General features: G+C 41.6%; 1 protein-coding gene and 1 long non-coding RNA gene across 7 annotated transcripts in view; both read right to left on the bottom strand.

Moving 5' to 3' along the window:
• PLCB1 (phospholipase C beta 1) overlaps nucleotides 1-25,184 on the bottom strand; it is a 441,431-nt gene that overhangs the window by 319,024 nt on the left and 97,223 nt on the right. The window lies entirely within an intron of this gene.
• On the bottom strand, nucleotides 889-23,575 carry LOC132591877 (uncharacterized). The gene is made up of 2 exons (XR_009557293.1): nucleotides 5,493-23,575; nucleotides 889-5,350 (listed from the first exon to the last, which is right to left on the bottom strand). It is a non-coding gene; the product is annotated as an uncharacterized LOC132591877 (long non-coding RNA).

Below are 25,184 nucleotides of genomic sequence, written 5' to 3'. Positions count from 1 at the left end.
TGACTTTACTTTTCAGTAAACTGTGGACAATTGATTCCAGAATGATTTAGGCATATGACTTTACATTCTAGTAAAGAAAAAGGCAGCTATTTGAAGGAGAATTAAGTTGTCACAATGTAAGTCATCTGTTCAGAGAGATTTCACACAACTCTGTCATCATTAGGCATCTTAGAGGGGAACTGAGAGAGTGGCATATAGATGACAACCGTCTCTTTGTGCCAAACTCAGCCTCAAATTTATCCATTAGAAAACCATTATGAACAAAGGAAATACCGTATTTTTCTCTCCATAGGACGCACCTGACCATAGGATGCACCTAGTTTTTAGAGGAGGAAAACAAGAAAAAAATATTTTGCTTTCTTGAATTGTCCTAGGCATAGCAGCCAACTCCTAGAGGCCTAGAGGCCTTTGCCGCCCTGCCCCCCATTAAATATTTGAGGAAGCTTATTTTGCAAAGGGGGAAAGCTCCATTTTTTAATGATCAGCTCAAAATTGTGCAGCTTTTTTTGCAAATGGGAAAAGCCCCGGGGGGGGGGTCAGCTCAGAGTTGTGCATCTTTTTTGCAAAGGCGGAAAGCACCATTTTTAGGATCAGCTCAAAGTTGCTGAGTTTCCTTGCAAAGGGGGAAAATCCTGTTTTTATGGGGTTCAACTCACAGTTCTGCAGCTTCTCTAAGAAAGGGACCCATTTCTACAGTTCCCAGACAGATAATCTAATCAACCAGTCACATGTCTCCCTCTGCAGACAACAACTGAGGCCTAGGCAAGGGGCCGGGAGGGGCCGGGAAGGGAGCTAACTCCCTTATCTCCCTCCCTGATCTCTTGCAATGAGCTAATGAGCGGGTTCCTTTCTCTTTCCCTCTTGTTACCCTTTAGCTCTTTCTTTAAAAAAAAAAGCATGACCTTTCTTTAGCCCCTGGGCAATTCGGCTCCAGGGACCACGCATTGGCTCCATGGACCATGCATTGGCTCCATAAGATGCACAGACATTTCCTCTTACTTTTTAAGAGGAAAAATGTGTGTCTTATGGAACGAAAAATACGGTGCTGTATATTAGAAGTTGTCATCCACATATTGTTATGTTTGCATTTGTGACGTTCACAAGCAATGTTTTTTTAAAGATTATTTTTTTGAAAAATGCTTTGTTCAGTTACAAGTCTCCCTTCAAAATGCCTGAAGAAAGCCTTGTAATCAATAAGACTGGCTAGTTGGGTTTCTGAAGTGAGGTGTATGGAGCAGTGATGGTTTTAAAAAGGCATATGTATGCTTTCAAATTCTGAACAACTGCATTTTAAAGGCACTTATTTACTTACCTATCCTTTGGAATAAAGAATCTAATTTTCAACTTCCAGGGCCTGTGTCTTTTCCATGTCCATATAGCCAGTCCTTTTTTTTCTTAAAAAAATGTTTAGGGGGTACTCTCATTTTCCTATTCATATTGAAATATTGCCCCTCAATGAGGCCAAACTTATATTCACAAAATGTTTAGGGGTATGCATACCCCTGCGTCCCCCCAGAAAAAAACACTGCATATAGCCATTACAAAAAATACAGCTGGTGTTAATAGATTATCCTTTTAGTTGACTTGATTTGGGGTGCCATCTGACGTCACTTTGTGATGAGGTGTGTGGAGTTCAGCCTACCAGGGGGTGACCTACTAAAAGGTTTTGCTCAGTTCCATTTCATCGCTATTTCCCAATGTCCAGATGTGGTTCAGATAATAGCATTTCTAAAATTGACCAGTAACCGACTTTACTCCTTTTCAACCATTGTGAGGCCATTCAGATATAATTTTGTGAAGATTAATGCCACATGCTCTTACGTTTGCTAGAATTGGCAGAGCACAGTATCTAAGACGATGTGCTGCCAAGGACCGCTTCCATATTTCACCGCAGCCATCAACTCACTAGTCTCTAAGCCTCAGTCCCTGCAGTAAGAGGATAATAATCATGACAGAACCTCACAAGGTTCTTGTAAAGATAGCTGTGATGACGGATGTATAGCACTCTGTAAAATTGGAACAGCAAGGCCCTACCTCACAACTCCCAAGGAAAACCACGGTGGCACTGCATTTATTAAAGACAGAAGAATGTTGTTGAGAGAGAGAGAGATGAGGGGGGAGAGAGAGAGAGGTTATCAGGGTTCAGAACCCTCCTCAGGGTTCAGAACCCTCCTCCTGAGAGCCAGTGTGGTGTAGTGGTTAAGAATGGTAGACTCATAATCTGGTGAACCGGGTTCGCGTCCCCGCTCCTCCACATGGAGCTGCTGGGTGACCTTGGGCTAGTCACACTTCTCTGAAGTCTCTCAGCCTCACTCACCTCACAGAGTGTTTGTTGTGGGAGAGGAAGGGAAAGGAGATTCCTTTGAGACTCCTTAGGGTAGTGATAAAGCAGGATATCAAATCCAAACTCTTCTTCTTCTTCTTCACCCACCATGTGCAGAGATGTGGAGGAGAACTGCTGTGTGGGAAATGCTCTGTCTGAATTGAGCCCTAAAATCATGAATTTGACTGGCATATTATGTCAAATGACCAGCAGAACATTTCTTGTACATGCGGCTGTGAAGTCCCAGGCTTTTCACCAGAGAATGTGGTTGGAAACTTTTCCACATCACCATCAAATGAATCTCGCAAGCACTAAGAGGAAGCTACCATTATTACCATCGAACAAACTGCACACACAGGAGTGGGAGGTACCCCACAACTTTTTGTTGCATATTTCACTTGAATCCCCTATTAGTATTGGCAACAATTCCAACAGCAGCAGCAACAACAACAACAAAAAACTACTTGTGAACTACACTTTCTTGAACCACAAGCTGCAGCTTGAGGATGATTATTTGAGAAGTATTATTTTCAAGCCCAACAAAGGGAAAGGCATGGATTCATAAGAAGTGAGATGTGACCTTTCTTTGCCACATTTGAGAAATTGATTGTTACAATTGGTGTAAGAACCTGGCTCCTGACTTGTAAGCACAAAGCTATGCATTATTGCATTGTGTTGACTAAAACTCATTGAATGGCATCTTGTATGCTTTTAAGATGGAATTTTTATTCTTGCAATTTAATTCTCTCCGAACAGCCAAAAAGCAGCATTGTGCTATGTACGGAGGAGGGAAAGCTGAATGGTAGGCATAGAGTGGAGAGTGGGAATTAAAAATGTCTGTAGGCTGAAGATTGGAAGCCTGGAACAAAAGCCAGGATCTAAAATCTGGAAACTATGGAAATCAGAGCTGTTAATAGGGGTCACCTTGTGTTTGATGGCTGCATTAAACTGTTTCTTCTTTTTTATCCGAGACAAACCGCTAAGTAAGGAGAATACATGATGTGGAAGGGCAGTGTGTTTAAGCCTCCAAATGGATACAGTTGTTCAGATGAGTGCATATAAAATAGAGAACATGTCTCTATAAATTCAGTTAGCACCGCTTCTTGGCAGCTGCCAGGCCAGTTTGATGAGAACATTTTAAAGCTAATCCTGAGACATGCATATACTGGGAGCTTCAGTCTTGAGGGGAGCTGATATGGAGTAATGGAGATACAAGGAGACCAAGGTTCAAAACTCCACTCAGCCACATGAAGCTCACAGGTGAACTTGGGACAGCCATAAAAATATAGGAAGAGCCTGCTGAATCCAGCTAATGGTCCATCTGAGGTGCAGCATCCTCTTCTTACAGTGGCTAACAAGATGCCTGTGGGAAACTTGCAAGCGGGATATATAGAGCAACTTGGTGGTGGTTCTTGTAACCAATGTCCTCACTGTGGAAAGTCATGTGGTTCCAGAATTGGCCTCCACAGTCACTTACAGACTCATTGTTAAAACCGTGTTTATGGAAGACAATCTTACTCGGCTATGAGTGATTGCCAAAGAAGAAGAAAGAATTCCTTTGAAAACAACCAGCATGCGGCCAACAACTTTGGTAAAGCAATAACCATGAATTATAAGGCAGACACCTCAAAATCTCTGTGTGGCAACAGTGGCGTAGCATCGCTTGCCGTCGCCTGGGGCATGTGCACAGGAGTTAGGTGAGGCGCACGAGCATAGGCATTGGGCGAGGGGGTATGGAGGGTGAATGGAGCCTGCTAGCCCAACCCTCTCCTCCAATGCTGCCAGAATGAGCCCACTCCCACCTAAGCCAAGTGAGGCTGTGCTGAGCTGCCTGCCCATCCATGCGGGGGGGGGGGGAGCCCAGCTGGCCAATGCAGCCCTTGGCAGGCGATTCCCCTGATGTGGTGACACCGGCAGAGAGGAACACCTGGACTGTGCACCCTCAAAAATTGTGCACCAGGGGCCATGATCCCCCGGCACCTCTCACATAATGCCCCTGCGTGGCAAGCCATGGGTATGCATCTGAGAATCTTTATCACCTATGATCACTTACACCTGCTGTTACAGCCTCAGTGAACCTGAGCCACTTTCCTATTCAGGGGAGGCAGAGAAAAATCCTGTTAACCCGTGAGTCAGACACAGCAGGGCCATGGCATTGTCAGCATCCCCATCTCAAGATAGCCATGATGCAACACATCAAAAATCAACCCACCAGGGTCCCACTAGAAGTCAGGTTCACTCAAGGGGAAAACCCAGAGCGAAACAGGCACCGAGACCAGCTTTTTCCATTTCCTTCTACCTTTGGAAGCGTATGATTTTCTAAGCACATCTCATCAGTTGATAAGACATGGTGAAGGGAGTGAAACCAAAGCTAACAATGAAAATCTCTGTTTGAGGACAAATCAGATATCACAGAATCATACATTTGTAGAGTTGGAAGGGACCCTGAGGACCATCTGGTTCAACCCCGCTGAAATGCAGGAATATGCAGCTGTTCTATACAGATCCAACCTGCAACATTGGCGTTAGCAGCACTATGCTCAGCAAACTTTTTCAGCAGGGGGCCGGTCCACTGTCCCTCAGACCTTGTGGGGTGCCGGACTATATTTTGAAAAAAAAAAGTATGGACAAATTCCTATGCCCCACAAATAACCCAGAGATGCATTTTAAATAAAAGCACACATTCTACTCATGTAAAAACATGCTGATTCCCAGACCGTCCATGGGCCGGATGTAGAAGGCGATTGGGCCGCATCCGGCCCCCGGGCCTTAGTTTGGGGACCCGCTCTAACCAACTGAGCTATCCAGGGTCACCATCAAGTTCATATAACATTAAGCACATCTAGTTAAGCACATTGAGCTGGTCACATCACACTCACAGAAATCACTTAGAAGGTACCTGCACTCCCCTCCCCCACACACAACTTTTTCCTAGGAGGGCTAAAGGCTTTCTTTAAAGAAGAAGAAAGGAATCTCAAGGTCTCAAGCACCTGCCCTAGGGCACTAGAGAAAGTCTGTGCTGCCAGGCTGGTGACTCATACATTCCAGGACAGTTCAGGAACTGTCACAATTTGGATTTATTCCCACTTGAGCTATGCACAAAAATACCTTTGAAAATACCATTAACCATCAGTTGTAGGCCTCCTCCTTTCCTTTGCCCTGCTACCACCTGCAGATCAAAGTCCACTGGCCTTAAAACTATGATCCATCAAGGAATTGCATTCATCACTGTAGTCCAGACAGAAAGATAACACTGACTATGGATACAACTGACCCTTGGGGGACCAATTTCTTTTTCTCTTATTGAAATTCCATTTTCTAGTTTGCAGTGAACACTTGCAAGATTTTAGAAACCTGAAGGGAACACCCTGAGCAGAAGGTAAATGCATGACACATTATGTTCGTTCTATTAAATAATATCCCAACACCTACCAAGATTATATATATATATATCTTAAGTTAATTTTCAAGGGAATAGGGGGGGTGTAGATACATCTGCTGTTAATGAGGTGCTATGGAAAAATCTCAGCCAGTGTTCCCAACCCCAAAAATCAAAGATGCAAGCCCATGACTAAGCAAAAACAAAAAACAAAGCCATAAGCCATGATACAATCACATGCCATTATCTGACTGCATCTCTAAAATACTAGCCAATGTCATGTTCTCTGGGTCTGGGGATAATGGGGCTACTGCTGTATCCCATTTCTAAGCATCTCTATTTGCTTGTTGTACAAGCAGCATTTGCCCACTAATTGTGGTAGCAACCGAGGCCAGTATAGTCCAGCTTCTATCAATATCATTCTTAGATCTTTCATTGATGTACATGGTACATGGGTAACATTCAGCTATGAGGCCACGCTTCTCCTGAAGATGCTACCTGATCAAATATGGATATTGCAGAATTAAGCAAGAAATATGCTAGGGCTATAACATTAAATTCACTAACTAGGAAGCAAACCCCCACTTAGTGCAGTGGGTATGTACTTCTGAATAAACTTGCCTAAGATGGTGATGCACGCTTGCCAATTTTTCTAATTCTGAATGAACAGTTCTCACAACCTTTAGCTTGCTGATTCACATTTGAGAAAATTTTACTGCCAGGGGATTGTTTCGTCTCCACTTAACAATAGGGGGGAAATCTCTCCCAAAGAGTAAACTCCTGCTTCAAAGCTCAAATGCTACTTATCAAATATGACACTTCCTGTCTAGCTACGATAGGAAGCCACTTGCTATAGTTTGCCAAGTTCTATTTGAGATTTCTAAAGGAATTCTGAACCTTCCTTTTATCCATTCCAGGCTTTGCATCCGCTGTTCCACTTGCTTTGTTGTAAGCACCATATCGTTGCCAGACCCTGAAGTGCTTTCAAAATAAGCCAAACGTGTTGACATGCAAGAGCAAAGAAGAAAAACGGTTTCGGCAGCTTTACTTCCAGGAGACAATTGCTGGAAAAAGTTACTTTTCAGAGTTATCGTTGTTTGTGGTGGAAATTTTACAATCATAATCAGTATGCTTCTGGATGAAACTTCCTAAACTGAAGCCATTTTTAACTACAAGGGAACAAAAAGCACCCTTCAACACCACCAAGATGATGGATGGGACACACAGGACTAGACAAATTGGAAATTTTCTGCCTCCAAATGAAACCGTAATGGAAACAATCACAAAAAAGATCGAGTGATACAATCAACCAACATTCCTCTAATGATTTACAGAGAATGATTTTCCTTTATTCCTTTTTGCAATAGACCATTGTAAATGAACCCATTTCCCCCCCCCCAAAAGAGTCATCAACTAGGCCCATAAAACTACCAATACCTAGACATAGGTATAAGGAGCTGTAGAGAACACTTCCCACTTTCATCCAGAGGCAAATCTCAAGGAAAGAAACTATGCTTGTGCAAAGTGGGGGTTTTTGGTAGTTGTTGTTGTTACAATGTGGAAAGGGGGTTTGCTTTGTTGGCTATTTGTTCTGTTAAAATAATATCTTTGTACTGCAGGAAATAATATAATGAATGCATTCTTGACATTAATGAATATTATTGTTTCACGCCACCACAATCTCCGAGCGGTGCAAGATTCCAGGGGTTCCAGGCGCTTACCCAGGGTTTATATTTCTTTTGGAATGAGGCACAGTGCAGACTGTGGTGTCTTTATGATATGTGGCTTATTTATGCGTATATTAAACCTGAGCCTATGATGGCAAGGTTCACAGCATTAACACGCCAAAAGGGTCTTGTTTCTCCCATAGCCTCAGCCTTGGATTCAAGGAGAAATCAAGCATGGCACTGTCTCTCTGTTATCTCCCTGCTTGCTGGTATACATCTGGCCCAGATCACTGCAGATGTTTGGAAATGTTTACATTCCATCATTGCATTCATTCATTTTCAAGGTGCATCATTGTGCCAGCTTGTCAATGCAATTTACAGGAGGCTGTAATTATATTGCAAAGTGTCTAGAGGGGTGACAGGATTTTTAGCTAACCTTTGTGGAACTCTCAATTCCCTTCCCCCATTAAAAAATCAAACCAGACTCTAGAATATAACTCTAATCAACTCATCCCTTATTCTGGATCTTATTTATCTCAGAGACCAATTTGCAGTGAACAATCAATTATAATAATTGTTACCAGCAAATAAAAGATGCAATCAGCATGGTGAGCCTAGCTTCATAAATTTATCTGTGTTGAGGGACAACCTCAAGAATTCTTAATAGTGTTATCAAGCCTGGAAAGGGCTGGTTCTACTATTAGATATACTGAGGCGATCGCTTCAGGTGGCAGGTGCTGGAGGACAGCGCTCCATTCTGCTGGAGGCCAGTATACCATGTGCCACACAGCCTGTTCTGCAACCCCTAAATTAGCCTACCAATAATATGGGTTTTCAAGAAAAAAAAATGGACAGTTGGATGTCCTTAAGCATGCTCTCATTTAGCATGTTATCTCTATTTAGGAAACAAAGCGAAAAACTTTGAAATGGCCAAGCTTGTCTAATATAGTATTTGAAGTTGGTTCCATTTACTGTAGCTAATGATCTTATGAAATTAATAATAATAATAATTCATGGGGAAATAAAGCACGGGGGGAATTCTGAAAAAATTTCCACCTGACTTCACTGTAAGGTAAAGGGTAAAGGATCCCTGGATGATTAAGCCCAGTCAAAGGCGACTATGGGGTTGCAGCGCTCATCTTGCTTTTAGGCCGAGGGAGCAGGCGTTTGTCCACAGACAGCTTTCTGGGTCATGTGGCCAGCATGACTAAACTGCTTCTGGCACAACGGAACACCGTGATGGAAACCAGAGTGCACGGAAACACCGTTCACCTTCCCTCCACCTATTTATCCACATGCACTGGTATGCTTTCGAACTGCTAGGTTCGCAGGAGCTGGGACAGAGCAATGGGAGCTCACCCCGTCGGGGGGATTCAAACCGCCAACCTTCTGATTGGCAAGTCCAAGAACCCTCCTCTCAACTGCTGTTGATCTAGTGGAGTGCAAGTCCACAAGCCTCTTCCTTCCTGTTTGGTTGGGGGAGGAAAAGAGACACTGCATCCCATTTTTATTCCCAACCATCTCCCCCCCCACACACACACACCCTTGGGATTTTTTAAAAGTGTTCTCCATATGAGTATTTTATAGCGTGCGATATGGCCTGTGGCTTAGAAGCTATTGTGATACTCCTAGGTTCTAGACAATGCCGACACAATCCTGAAACTAAATAGATGTTAAATAGATGTTAGAGTATACATTGATAACAAATGGAGCTCGGTGGTTTAGAGCACAGCGCCACCCGCACTTCATTGTAGCAACCTTCCCTTAGGTGCCATGGAGTGTCCTCTTCCACCACCAAAGTATGAATCAGCCTATCTAGTCAGCTTCTGTATGCAAAATAAAGGGTATCATCTTATTTTAATCTCTCTCACCTATTTCATTGGCCCTGGGTAGAATTCAGTGTTGTTGCCCTCTTCCAATCATACATAAGCACGACAGCTTGCCAGATGGAATGATCCCCCTCTGTCTCCCCCCATGCACTATTTTATTTGGGGGGTGTTCTTCCAATTCCTCTGAGCCAGTTTCAGGGGACCTTAAGGGAAAGTCCTTATGCAGGGATTCAGATGTTGGGGCTTGTTTGGTGAATCCTACCCCCTGTACAAAATATGGTCTGAAGCTCAACAGCAAAAAAAACTAAGATCATGGCCACTGGTCCCATCACCTCCTGGCAAATAGAAGGGGAAGAAATGGAGGCAGTGAGAGATTTTACTTTCTTGGGTTCCATGATCACCGCAGAAGGTGACAGCAGTCACAAAATTAAAAGACGCCTGCTTCTTGGGAGAAAAGCAATGACAAACCTCAAACCTAGACAGCATCTTAAAAAGCAGAGACATCACCTTGCCAACAAAGGTCCGTATAGTTAAAGCTATGGTTTTCCCAGTAGTGATGTATGGAAGTGAGAGCTGGGCCATAAAGAAGGCAGATCGCCGAAAAATTGATACTTTTGAATTATGGTGCTGGAGGAGACTCTTGAGAGTCCCATGGACTGCAAGAAGATCAAACCTATCCATTCTGAAGGAAATCAGCCCTGAGTGTTCACTGGAAGGACAGATCGTGAAGCTGAGGCTCCAATACTTTAGCCACCTCATGAGAAGAGAAGACTCCCTGGAAAAGACTCTGATGTTGGGAAAGATGGAGGGCACCAGGAGAAGGGGACGACAGAGGACGAGATGGTTGGACAGTGTTCTCAAAGCTACCAACATGAGTCTGACCAAGCTGCGGGAGGCAGTGGAAGACAGAAGTGCTTGGCATGCTCTGGTCCATGGGGTCCCGAAGAGTCAGACACGACTAAACAACAACAACCCCCTGTACCAACGTTGACATTTACTTTTCATTTTCACCTGCAACTGTAGTATTCTCTGTTTAAACTTTTCTCCAACGTGGCACCCGCAAGATGTTTTGTACTGCAACCCGCCTAAAGCCTCAGCCAGTGTAAAGGCTGGTGTAAACTTTACAATGTAAAGTATTGATACTGATTTATATCAATAATGGAATGTGCTGCTTATTGAATATTTTAATGCATCATTGTTCTGGGTGTTGTGTTGTTTCTTTTAATATTTTTATCTACTGTGCAGGGTTAAAATTCTTGAAGCGCTTAGAAAAATCTGAATTAGTTTACAAAGATATCAGGAATGCTATCAAAAATATATAAAGAGTAAAAGAAATTCAATAGCAGAAATAAGAGATACTAGATTTAAATTTCAGCATCTTGCCAGAATTATACTTGTTCAAAAGAAAAAAGCACAGTCAGTATGGCAATGAAAAAAAACTGCTCTAAGATTCTATGTAAGTGGAATTACACTTCAACTTTCATTTTTTTAAAAATAATAATGCTGATGATGATGGCACCTTCAAAAATATTGGTGTCAAAAGAGCAGTGCAAGGCCCCTAGATACACTTGGCAGCAGCACCACTATATTAAAAATATTGATAGGATGTGGAGAAAAACACCAGAGAGATAATAAGTTACAAAATTGGAAAAACCTCACAAGAATTCCTGTTAGAATATGCCAAGAACAGCATAAAGAATGATCACAGGGACCTTGTAAAGAATCTGATAACAGCAGCCGAAGTACCACTCACAAAAATTGGAATAATGACGTACCCACTGCAGAGGTTTAGAGAAGAGGTACATGGCATGTATTGGTGATGGATGCTTTGATGATGAACAACCTCACTCGCTTAAACATTTGCAGAAGATATATCACAATCTCCCTTGGGGGAAAGTGACAGCAGTTCATCCACTAGTGAAATAAAATTAGGCCGTAGACAATTGTTTGGACAATATATGGACATATGAAGCTGCCTGTTGGCTCACGTTGTGTACAGTGACCGACAGTTGTTTTCTATGGTTTCAGGCAGAAGTCCTTGCAGTCTTGCTGCCTAACATCCTTTGCAGTTGGATATGATAAAAACGCAACCTAGAACCTTCTGTAAAGCAAGCAATTACTTTGTCATAAAAGAAGAAACAAGAAGAAACAAGATGGCGCTTGTTAATATGATGCAGCACAGAGAAATGAGAATTCCTCTCTTTTTCAAGGGAAGTGGGAAATATTTGCTAGCTGACTTTATAATAATTTGAGACAACAATTTGGAATAACATACAGTGCACCTGTTTGCAGAATTTCTTCAGTATGAGCGAGAGAGAAGGCTAAATGGATGTCTAGCAAACCTCCCCCCCCCTTCTAGGGCCTTTTCATGTTGCAAATGGGCCTCCAGAACGGATCCCGTTCACAACAAGAGGTACCACTGAAGTGTTCTTATTTTGATTTTTTATATGTTGTGATTTTTTTTTGTGAAACACCCTGAGACATCTGGGTAAAGGGTGGTATATAAATTCAATCAAACAAACAATCAATTAAAGCCTATAAAACACAGCCTTATTCTTCCCATTCCCATCAAGAGGCAGGAAGGGGAAGAAACAATCCAGGCCTGTGCTTAGAGCGACCCAAAGTGCTGAACATGGGGCTAACAATGTCCCTTGCAGCGTGGTTCCCACCCAAAGGATTTTGGCTGGTGGACGGGACAATCCAGCTGCCAAGCATGGGATGTCATGTGATCGACAGGTGGGTTCCCCTGCTCAAGAAGCCAATCCTGATAAAGATACGGCCCATGGAGCCAAAAACATTCTCTACCTCAATGCCGGAAATAATCCTAAGAGTTCTTGGGGAAAACAAGTTTCTCCAGGAAATGCACTACCATGGAGAGAGACATCTGCCCAATAACGGTACTTTCATTCTGAAAATAAATTTTCTGGAATGCAAAATATTAAAGAAAGATTCCTTTAGATTTCAAACCTTTCCCTCCTGCTGTAAATCCTAAGCATTTCTTTGGTCCCTATCCTCAAAGGAACTGAAGTAGCTGCATAAAGATAGGAGCATAAAGGTATCTCAGTTACTGTGAAGAGCAGGCTTCTGCAAACCGAAGCCCTTCAGATGCTTTGAACTACAACTCCCATCACCCCGACCATTGTCCAGGCTTGCTGGGCTGATGGGAATTGTAGCCCAACATCTGGAGGTCATCAAGTTGGGGGAGACTGGTATAGAGCTTCATAACCCTCTAACCAACTAAGCAAAGAAAGCATCAAATGGTTGTTTAAGTATTCAGCTCCTCAAGCCTTCCTGCCTAGGAGCTTATTACACACAATAGGAATTTTTAATTCAAGCTTGCTCTCGAGTCTCCATCTCTTAACTTTAGTCAATAGTTTGGAACATATTAGAATAAACGTGTTCAAACACTACAAAGCTACCCTTTTTCTCTATACTGTGCCAGATGACTGATTCTGTGGGGTATTATGTTGCAGATCTTCCCGCTGTTTGAAACATTACCACATCTTTTGGCTAACTTTTGGAAGATTGAACATGCCGGCTCATTTAATAAGAGCCTTAAAACCTTGTTTAGGTGCTCATTCTTAGGCAGAAATAAGTGTTTGAGGACTGCTGATTCACCCTCAGGCTCTGCCACCTGTGAATTTGTGGGAACTTATGCACAGAGCCTCTATATGTGCAAAAAGGGGAGACATGGCATGTGATTTCCTTGGGTGGAGTGGGGGAAGGAAGGAAGGACAGACTTTTGATCTGATGCAGTAGAGCTCTTCTTATGCTATACTTCCAGCCCTTGCTAAAAATGGTAGCTTAATTTGAGGTTGTCACTCATCTCTATTCCTTAGTGGCAGCTCCACCACCCACGTTTTCACCGTATCAGTGCAAAATGCAATCTTGCAGATATATGCACAACCATCTCCTCCTTCACAAACTCCTCCAGCTACCCAAACTACAAGATGCACAACCCTTCCAAAAAGAAAGAGAGAGACCATGTCCATATGTTATTTACATTTACTGGGAGCTTTGTTTCAAAATGATGAGAATCGACAATGCCGTAGCTTTCTCTGTTGGAAAACAATGTGAAATTACTTTCAAAAATGTATAAATTGCTTTTGGAATGGTTTACTAAGGATGAAGAAGTTAAATCAGTGATGATACATTGGGCAAGAAATTTCGGTTACAATATACATTATACAACTTTCATCAGGGGAAAAGTTATGGAAAGAGGATTTGAAGTTTATGGCTTGCTGTTCGTTGAAAGAAAATTATATGAAAATGAGCTACTGCTGGTATCTGACTCTGAGTAAAATTGTGAAAATGTATAGAACTAGCTCAAATTCGTGCTGGAAAGGTAAAAGGAAAGAGAGTACCTGTGGTGGTCCTGTGCGATGGTAAAAGCTTTCTGGGAAATGATAAATAATGAGTTAAAGAAAATGTTTAAGAAAACTTTCGTTAAAAGACAGAGGCTTTTCTGTTAGGTATAACAGGTGAGGAACTACCAAAATAAAATAAGATAAAAGACTGTTTATGTATGCAATGACAGCAGCAAGAATGCTTTTAGCCCAGAGATGGAAAGAAGGCGAAGTACCGATCAGAGGAGAATGGCAGACCAAACTGATGGAATATGCAGAAATGACAAGACTAACGGGAAATATCAGAAACCAGGAAGACCAAGTATTTTTAAAAGATTGGAATAAATTTTTAATATATTTAAATGACCAGTGTAGAAAGTTGAAATCATTGGCAGGAATACAATGACACTTGTAAAGTGAAATGAATTTTGGCTACTATAATTACATAATAGATGGATAATGGTAAAAAGATGTGGGGTGGGGGAAGAGAATAAATCTTTAGAAATGGAACCCGTGGAGGGAGGGGAGAAGATCTTAAGGAATCTTTTTTATTTTTATGTTTTGGAATGGTCAGTGCTTTTTTTTTCTAGGGAGATCTTAGGCAGAAGGTACACATACCCCTAAACATTTTGTGAATCTAAGTTTGGCCTCAATGAGGGGCAGTATTTCAATACGAGTAGGAAAATGAGAGTACCCCTAAACATTTTTTAGAGAAAAAGCACAGGATATAGTTATTGTGTATAACTTTATGTAAAACTAATTTAAAAATTATTTTTTAAAAAGAAAAAGACAATGCTGTAGCTTTCAGAAATGGCAAAGGCACTACAGAGCAGAGATGGGTACACTTTTTCCGAAACCAGGGACCCATATTCCCTCTAGGCACCCTTCCAAGGGGCTGCAAGCCAAGGGTAGACAGGGCCAGAGGCAAAAAGGGTGGGGCTACAAATGGCACTCATACATTTGCACAGACAGTAGGTGAATTTTAACCACACAAAGACAGAGGTTTCTGCTAACATAGGTACACTTCTCCATCCAGGCAACCCAAAGCTCAAGGACTCCAGCCAAGCAACAGAACTCAAGAAGAGCACCCAGCAGTGCTAGCGAAGAACCTGAGGAGGATCTTAAAAGGCCAGACAGAGAGGCTTAGAGAGTCACAATTATCCTGGAGCCTAAAGTTCCTTACACAGCTATAGCAGAACTACTGCCTGTTAACCTCCATTGTACTGGACAAATGGGTGGTTTTGATCCTAGCTAGACATCCACTAACAGAGGGCACCATCCCTTCATGGATGGGACCAAGATCCAGTAGAAAAATGCCATCATCAGGAAAGCAGGAGGCAATTTTCAGTTTAATAGCAACAACTATTTAATTTATCATTTATTAAATTTGTACACTGTCCTCCATCTGTAGTTTTCAGGATGGTTCCTGCAGCCCCTGTACCACCTCTCATGCTGCTCTGGTGAATGCCCCAACTCTATAATCAGGGGACACTCCTGATAGTGGAAACCAAGAGTGGCATCCAATGCACTCTTACAATTAGTGCAAGGATTTCCACTTGCACAGTGTTTAATCTGCATCAGCCAGTTTTATTATTTAATCCGACTCTTCATCCAAGGAGCTCAGGATACCGTACAAGGTGTGCCTCCCCAAAACAACCATGTGAGGTAGGTTAAGTTGAGAGAGAATGAATGAACTAAAGTCACTTAGTAAACTTCATTATGAAGCAAGCATTTGAGGTCTCTCTAGGTCTATCAAGCCTACACTCTGACCACTATGACTCTCTCAAGGTAAGGGTAAAAAAGGACTGGATAGGAAAAGGTTAAGCCCCTTATTTGTGTCTGCTTTTGGTTTAAAATAAAAACAAAAACTCAATGGAGAAAACAATCATAGAATCAATCTAACATGTAGTTGGGAGTTTCAGTTGAGTAACATGCCTGACAAGAGAAATGAGATTCATTCATCTACTAACTCTTAATCAACTTCAATTGTTTGCCTATATGGCACAGAGAGATGACATCTCTGTATTGTGCTCATAAATCATTTTTATGGCTGCCACTGCACTTAATATGCAAAATACAAAAAAAGCCCTCGCTCGCCTTTTGCAATTCAGGTTTGCATATCTCAACTCTAAAGATCTGTCAATTTACATCTGCACCTATTTTTAACTGATTGATTGAAGGCTGGTTCGTGCAAATTAACCACTGTAGCTATTTTAATATTATTTTACTGCCGAGTTTTTAGATTAAACCGCTATTGTGAAGTTTGCATTTTCTTCTTTTATTTCGTTGCATAATGTGAACCACCTTGAGAGGGCTGTATAGTCCTGAATACAAATAGCTAAATATATGAGTTACTGAAGTGATTAGAGTGCTGGACCAGGATCACAGAGATCAGGGTTCAAACACCTATACATCCATTAACTTGGATTACTGTCACTGTCTCTCAGGATTGGTGAGAAGATGGGGGATCAAATCTGTATACTACCTTGATATCCTTGGAGGAAAGGTGATATATAAATGTAATAAATAACAGGGAAACAGAGTAGAAGAGTTTGAGACAGGATTGCCTGTTGTGATAAAACAAATCCTTTCCAGATCAATATTTCAGAACTTGGTGAATTTTGTAACTAGAAAACAAGAAGGCAAATGGCCCCAATGATACAACCATTAGCTCCAAATACACATGAAGCCCTGTGTTATGGTTGGGCCAGTATCTGTTGGGCATATGTTGTATTTTTCCTCTGCTTGGCAAAGCTGTACTTTTGCAAGGCAATGTGTCTGCTGCAAACCTGCACCCAATTCTGGTTGCCACATCTGAGAAAATTGATAAAATGGGTAACAGGTAACTATTATTCCCGTGAGTAGATTGGCAGCAGACATTTCTCAAAGCCACCTATGGCTCAGGTGAGATATGAACCAGATCTTCCCAATTCATTCTCTTAGCACACCTACACCACACAACCCTCAGATTTAACAAATGTGAAAAAATACAAGCAGTTTGAGCAAATGCCTGCCTTGTAGAATTGTACTTGGATACTTAAATGCATTTGATCAGGTCAGATCCAGTTCTTCAATCTCAAGGAAACTTCTACTGCCCACAAATTTGGCATCCAGGTACAACTACAGTCATACCTCAGGTTAGGTAAGCTTCAGGTTGAGTACTTTCTACTTAAGTACTCCACGGACCCGTCTGGAACAGATTAATCCACTTTCCATTACTTTCAATGGGAAAGTTCGCTTCAGGTTAAGTACGCTTCAGGTTAAGTACGGACTTCCAGAACCAATTAAGTACTTAACCTGAGGTACCACTGTACATTGATTATTGCCTACATTTTATGGATCAGTGGTCTCATTAGACAGTAAAATTCGTGTTAAATTGCTGTTTTAGGGGGTGCTTTTCATTGCCTGGAACGGATTAATCCACTTTCCATTACTTTCAATGGGAAAGTTCGCTTCAGGTTAAGTACGGACTTCCGGAACCAATTAAGTACTTAACCTGAGGTACCGCTGTACCTAACAAGGGCAGTTTAGCTTTGCTGCTCAGGATGCACAGTTACAGAGAACCATAAGCAAAAACATAGCCCCCACCCAATCAAGAATGTTGGGACAGAGGATGCAGTCATAAGTGTCCAAAGCTTAGTTTCTACAGGAAATGGAGACTTGTGCTTCTTAACTCATCTTTGCCTGCATCTTTTTATACACTTTTAAAAGCCTGCCAAACAATTAGATGAAACTGTAATCACTTATTGGCAAAGGGTATTTGTAATTTCCAAGCCACAAGCACGCACACCACACACACTTTTCTTTGCTACCCATGCTCTCTGAAGGGTGACAAATACTTTTCATTTTAGTTGCAGAACAGTCTGCTCTATGCATGGATGATCTGCGAACTATCAATGTCATGGTGTGCCCTTCTGGCAGGACACTCAAAAAGGCCAGAACGAGAAAGCATGCCAGTTTCCAGGGCAAACAGTACTCAGTGAGTTATGTCACTTGGAACATATCTAATAGCTGGTCACGATGGGTCAGATCTTCCTCATAACTTTGTGGATTACCAGCCTACATTTGTGAAGAAGTTGTACCATGATAAGTTCTACAGAAACAATAAATCCTTTAGCATTCTCCAGCCTGTAAACCTTTGGACCGGAACAGTACCTACCCTTTTGAACAATATGTAGCAATTTATTTACATACTTTATAGATATTGCAATGGATTTCCCTTTGATCACCAGAAAATCAGTGTGTTCCAGGCTTGCACCAAGGTCTTGAGAAGTGAATACATGGGGACACACACTTAATGGTTGGCAGGTGACTTATCCTGAGTGACACTCTTTCCAAGCAGGAATATTCGGGTGAAAGGGGAGAAACAGTAATCCCCAATCATTATGACATGCATCTTATGGAATTTGCTTCCAAAAGATGTGATGGGCAGCTACGTGCTTGCTTAGACAGCTAAATGAAGTGCACAGGTTCAGAAGCAATGCATCTCTAGATACAGGATGCTGGCGGACAAAGGATGGCTGTTGCCTGTTGCTTGTGACCAGTCAGATGTTTTGGGGAAACCCATAAACAATGCATGGTGTTTGTGGGCTTCCCCAAAACATCTGACTACTCACTGCTAGAAACAGGGTTCTAGGTATCATGGACCATTAGCCTGATGTAGCAGGACTCTTCCTATGTTCATCATTATTGGCTTGGGAGACATCACTGCTTGCCTGATATGTACGTGGGGAGGAAACAGCTTTCCCAACACTGGAGTACACCAGCACTGTTAACAATGCTTTTTCCCCCATTCTGCAGAGCAAAGCTAATTTATTTCTGAGAAAGAGTACATAAACATCACAAGAATTCCTATCAACAGATTTCAATTACACACTTTCCATCCCATGATACTTGTTCTCTATTGTGGGCTTTGGAAAGTCACTCACCGCTATGTTTTATTTTAGACGAGACTATTTTGAAACAAGGCTTTTCACCTCCTGTTTCGTGTAAGTGGCTATTTTCTCTCTCTACAAGTCTTCCAAGTCTTTCTTTCTTTTTTTTAAGAAAACCAAACACGTAACCATAATGATATTGTTAGGGGCTCATTTAGCAGTCAGTGTGGATTGATGTGCAACAGGAACATCCTTTGATGGCTACCTACAAATAGCAAGGAGAAAAGTAGACAGGGCAGAGTATAAGACCAAACAGCACTGTAATGCCTCTCAAATTCAAGAACTATGGATGCATTTTGCACAACTGCAGAAACAGGCAGGTCTCTTGTGACTGTGTTGTTCCTGTCCAACAGCCCACTTACTTTAGATATTTATAATTGTGTTTTAATTGTGAAACTGTATTCTGGCAATATTTAGCTTGAGACTATCAGTTTATTTGTCTTAAATGGCACACTATTATTAGCCCTATTCTCCTGTTGGGTCAGATATACTGATAATATCATGCCCAAGAGGACAAAGATAAGGGGGTAGTGATGGGTTCAAAATGTGCAATATGGCTGCCAACAGCAGACTACGCTGGCTGGTGGTTGTGTTCAAGCTAGTTAGCATGGGCCACCACTTTGAGATTGCATTACAGTGTATGTATCATGTAGGTCCACAACAAAACATAGTTTCTTCTTAGCAATCAACAGTCCAAGCCAGCAACAGCCAATGGTACATGTACAAGCAATCTCTGCAAACTACCTCTAAGGTGGTACCTAATTCTTTCACCTTACCATTGTGATGAGGTTAATTCACCTCTCCAAGTATGTCCTTGCCAATGTCTACTGTCAAACATTGCCAGGGGGCAGTCCTTCAGAAAGTCCGTCCTTCTCAAAATGACAAGACCTTAACTAAATATGTAGAATCTGTTTCTTTCTAGAGGTGTTGGGTAGTTCATCTAAACCCTTGCACAAAGGGTGCTGCTCTATATTGAGTCAGACCACTGACCCTATTAGCCCCATTCTATGTTACTTTCAAACTTTGGAAAACTAACATCAGTATTATTCTTATTCTTATTATTTATTAAATTTGTATACTGTCCTATACCCGCAGGTCTCAAGGTGGTTCACAACATAAAAACACAACTTAAAAACACAAAATACATAATAAAAACAAGAACAAGAGCAACCCAATCAGTATGTCAGTAAAAAGGCCCTTCCCCAATCATGCCAATCAGAATTATTTAACTGAAAGCTTTGCTCTTCGACCAGCACAAAGAGGTAGGAGGAGTACTTATTTATGACAACAGCATTGTTCCAGCTATAGACTTAACAAGAACACATCACTGTTATAACGTAGTGCATTTAGGTCAGAATAACTGATGGGCCATAGCAGTAAGCCAGCCAACATTGCACAGTAGCTCTGGAGAAAGGCTGTAGCCCAATGGCAAAGCTCATGTTTTACATGGAAAAGGTCACAGGTTCAATCCTTAGCATTTCCAGGTTTGACTCAGAAAGACTCCTTCCTGGGTCCCTCAAGGGTGCCAACAGTGCTGAGCTAGAAAGACCAATGGTTTAATTTGGCACAACACAGAAGACAGATGCCTGTGTATGACTCACAATGCATTGTTAGCAGAATTACAGTCATATCGGGGTTGTCTTAATTGCTCAAGCCGTGTTTTCCCTTGCTTAATAACCAGATGGTTTCCCCAGGTTTATTCAAATTGTATTACATTTACACAAGTGGCACGCGGCTCTTTCAGGAAGACAAATCAAAGAAGAAGAAGAAGAAGAAGAAGAAGAAGAAGAAGAAGAAGAAGAAGAAGAAGAAGAAGAAGAAGAAGAAGAAGAAGAGGAGTAGTAGTAGGAGTTTGGATTTGATATCCCGCTTTATCACTACCCGAAGGAGTCTCAAAGCGGCTAACATTCTCCTTTCCCTTCCTCCCCCACAACAAACACTCTGGGGCTGAGAGACTTCAGAGAAGTGTGACTAGCCCAAGGTCACCCAGCAGCTGCATGTGGAGGAGTGGAGTCGCGAACCCGGTTCACCAGATTACGAGTCTGGTAATCACTACACCACGCTGGCTGTCCAGTGAGGTTGATCTCTATGTAATGTCATTGACCACAAAGATGCTGGTAATCTGACCATGTAAGAGACATTTTTGTGGCACAAGGTATGGCCACTGGGAGAAAAGAATGAAATTCTCTCAACCCTTAAAAAAGGGAGGGGGGATAAAAAAAGAAAAGAAAAAGCAATTCATTATGAAGAGACAAACAGAATTCCTTAAAATATTTTGCCACAGAGGAGAATGTAGGAAAGCCAGCCCAACGTAATAAACAGCAACAGAAAATGCCAGCCCCATCCGCTCCCTGTAGAGAATGGAACGGTGTGGTGCTAGGGAAGATAGGTCTATCCACAAAAACAAGTATTTTTTGTATTTTTTTAAAGGAAGAAAAAGATGTGGACTCAGAAAAACATCTCTTTGATGTATGTTTACTCTTTCATTTTCAAAAAAAAGGAAATGAATTTTTGAAGTGTATTTGTAAAAGTGATATTGCCGCAGGAGGCCGCATTTGTTAACTTTCAAGGATGGCACATCATTTTTGAAGCTGAAGAATGAGTTGAAGAACGGTCTGTGGACCTAGAACTCTTCCAAAATCACTGAACAAATGAATGCCAAGCAGGATTCTCCAGTAACACTGCAGCTAAATATGGATATTTTAAGGATTTTTTTCCTGATTTTAACTCGCGCTGTTTGGTTAGCAAAACACCACACCAATCCCCAAAAATATTAGCAAAATACCACGTTCTGTTCCTCCAGAAAATCCTAATGCAATATGGAGCCTCCTTTGATTCTAGAAGCACTTTTATATCAAAAACCCATAGCAGTTGTCCAAATGTGAGTTTAAATTGTTCAAAAAGCTCTCATTTGCTCCACTGACTTCAATACATTTGGCCAATGCTTATACAATCTGTTCTATCAATGTCACCTCTCTCCAAAGGTCCATGCCACAACATTTAGAACCACTGAAAAATGACAGTATCAACCGATGCTACACCATTCTCCTCACCAAGTAAAGTTCGTAATTCCCTAGCTTGACATACAAAAAGACAGCTCATGGTGCTTGGATGTACTACAAACCAGACACCATTTCTCACAGAGGAAGTCCTCCTGTTCAGAATGGTAAATGTACATATATTCATGCACAATTCATGCTGAAGCTAAGCTGATCTAGATCTGTGCGCAGCATCTGGATGTGGGACCATTACCCTAATGCTGCTGTACAAACCTATAGTGAGATCACACTTGGAATGCTGTGTACATTTCTTGTCAGCTCACCTCAAAAAAGATATTGCAGACATGGAAAAGTTTCAGCAAAAAGCTACAAAAATGGCCCAAGGGTTTGGAGCCACTTTACTATAAGGAAAGGCTATATTTGGGTGGGTAGGGGAGTGTTAGTTCACCGAAAAGGTGATAGAGGTGTATAAATTTATGCATGGTATTAAGAAAGTGCTCAACGTGCTAGAATCTGGGGACATTCAATAAAACTGAATTTTGAGAGATTCAGGACAAATACTTGTTCACACAGTACAAAATTTAACTATGAAATTTGCTCCCACTGATGGCCACCAACTTGGATGGCTTTTAATGTGGAGCAGTCAAATCCATGGAGGATGTAGCTATGAGTGGCTAATAGTCATGGCTACTAGCCATAATGGCGATGTTCTACCTCTAGTTCCTGGCATGCACAAATGGGGGAGTGTTGCTGCACTCAGGTCCTCTTTGCAGGTTTTCCATCTGGTTGGACACAATTAGAACATGATGCTGTGGGCCATTAGTCTGATCCAGCAAGGCTCTTCTGCTGTTTTTAGGTTCTTATATATTAACTAACAAATGGAGAAAGATGATAGATGGAGAAAGAAGTAGGTTCTTCTCCAGCCTTTGTGATGCAGGGTAGGGAAAATTCAGCCCTCAGAGTCTGACTTATATTGCCAGATCTCTGGTGAATTCCAGAATGCGTTGTCTGAAGACCTACTTCTTTTTGCTCTCCTGGCTATTTTTTTTATTTAAATAATACCTGAGCTTATAACCAATGATCAAAGCAGTGGGAGTATACACTGTACTTTTCCATGTATAACACACCCGCATGTAAAAGACACCCCCTATTTTTGGAGACCCCCAATTTTAAACATACTTTTCCAGTAAAAAAAACCTAGTCTTATACACAGAAAAGTATGGTACATACACAAGGTTCAATCTACAATCTGTGGCAGCCAGTTCTATAAAACGATCATCAATGCCATGTACTTTTTATGTGAACAAGATGCCTGTAGTTCAGCCACATGACTTTGAAGTCACCGTAACACAGCAGAACCGTTTGGCCTCGGTCCTCTGAAAGTTTGGCCCTGCAATATTTAAGCAGCACGCTTCAATACTCATCACAACCTGTCCCTCTGAAACTGGTGGCTGTGCCCTGCAGCTGTTACAAAAGCAAAAAACCACCAACAGCCACCAGCCCCGCAAAACACACTTGCTATAGTGCCATGCTGGCTTCCAGTGAGTTCCAAAATATCCTCCAACCCTGCACTCCTCACATAACAGAATACAGAGCTGTTTCTATTTTAGACATGTAATGATCCATCCAATGTGTGCACTGGGCGGGAGTGAAGTAGCACTGATGGCCTGTGTATTTATAAACATCACTAGGATCTGAAGGAGAGAGAAGCTGGAACAAGTAAAGCTTTTAAAAAGCAAAATCAAGTTCATCTGCATGGGGGTGGGGGGAGATCCCAACTAGTGCAGATAGATGTTCCCTGCCCTAACACATTTAGCAGTACCGCAGCAGAAGAGTGTCTTTCTTTTCCCTCTACATAAGAAGGCAATTATATTGCCGAGAACCAAGAAACAAATAGCAATTAATTTAGGTCTCAAAGCCAAGCTGACTGTTTTAAGTAATGGAGACCATTACAAGCCTTGTTCAGGCACGCATGGAAACTTCTCCTCAATCAAGACCAGATTCAGGAATTATCATTAACCTTTTCCAGGTGACGCTGTGGGTTAAACCACAGAGCCTAGGGCTTGCTGATCAGAAGGTCGGCGGTTCAAATCCCTGTGACGGGGTGAGCTCCCGTTGCTCGGTCCCACCTCCTGCCAACCTAGCAGTTCGAAAGCACGTCAAAATGCAAGTAGATAAATAGGAACTGCTACAGTGGGAAGGTAAACGGCGTGTGCTGCTCTGGTTCGCCAGAAGCGGCTTTGTCATGCTGGCCACATGACCTGGAAGCTATACGCCGGCTCCCTCGGCCAATAATGCGAGATGAGCGCGCAACCCCAGAGTCGGTCACGACTGGACCTAATGGTCAGGGGTCCCTTTACCTTTACCTTTTTACCAGCTTATTAACTTATGTTTCCTGGTCAATATTTCTAGGTGTTCCCTGTGCTTAGAAGAGCAGTAAATCAAACCTGTGTGCTACTGATGTAGTCTGGCTGCCCAAGTTCGTAGACAACCAGTAAGTAATAGACGTTTAAGATGAACAAAACCACCCACAACATCTGTACTTGAACAGCAAATGTAGTATGGACCCAACAGTGTACATAAACACAAGACTCTCTTTGGCGAAACAATGGAGCCAAGATAGATACAGAGGACACATCTCTAAAATAAGGGGAAACACAGAGTGACATTCACCTGAGGCTACAGAAATATACAGTAAGAGGGACACATAATTAAATGTCCCACCATACTGAAAAATAAGTCATATTCATGAGAAACTGACATGGAGGTCAAAAGCCTACCCTCCTACCTCAAGTACGGTACTTGTTCTCCACAAGTGACGTATTTTGACATGTATGAAACAGTGTTGTGAAACGTAAGATAATTGTATTAATGTTCCTGCTAATTACATATTATATTTTTGCATTACCTTGCTTTTATAAACTGCTCTGCAACCATTTTTGGTTGGAACACAAATCTCTTAATTAATAAATAAGTTACATTATGCCATTTCCCACCTGTATTTCAGGGACGTATCATCCAAGAACTTTCATCATAGGCTTTTCCCCGAAACACTAGATCAGCTGTCAGTGTTGTTTTCCTTCTTAAAATATTCACTTGAGCCTCAGACTGAAGCCTAGTTCTGAGGTGTGTAGCTCAGTGCCTTGGCTGCACCACTTCACACAGTAGTTAACAGTTTAATTGGTGTAAGCTGCTTTCAGCCACAGTTTGGGAAAATTATTATTATTATTATTATTATTATTATTATTATTATTATTATTATTTATACCGGCCTTCATCCATAGATCTCAGGGCAAAGTACATAATAAAAACAAAAGCAAAACAAACCAGTAACACCCCCCTCCCCTGGAGTGTAGGTGACCAGAAGCTTAATACAAAATCTAATACTTTCTGAAATATTTGTATCTGGTGATTTTCCAGCTTATGTAGCATTCATCTTGAACACCAATTGCCAAGTAAAACATAGTGCAATATGAAGTGAAATCCAATACAGATTATTTTAAAAAATAAAAATGCTTCAGTGCAATGCCAGTGTCTTCTCTAACATTTAAATGTTAGACATTTAAAAAAACTCTGCATGCCTCACAGTAAGGAAAGAATCACAAAATACATTTCATCACCTTTTAACAGAGTAAAATGAGGTTTAATAGAGTGCAATATGAAAAAGGGCATGCACATTCCCCTGGAAGAGCATTTCATAAGGCTGG

Source organism: Zootoca vivipara, chromosome 3, assembly GCF_963506605.1.
Source record: "Zootoca vivipara chromosome 3, rZooViv1.1, whole genome shotgun sequence".
Classification (NCBI taxonomy): Eukaryota; Metazoa; Chordata; class Lepidosauria; order Squamata; family Lacertidae; genus Zootoca; species Zootoca vivipara.
This window is presented reverse-complemented; position numbering and strand designations above follow the sequence as displayed.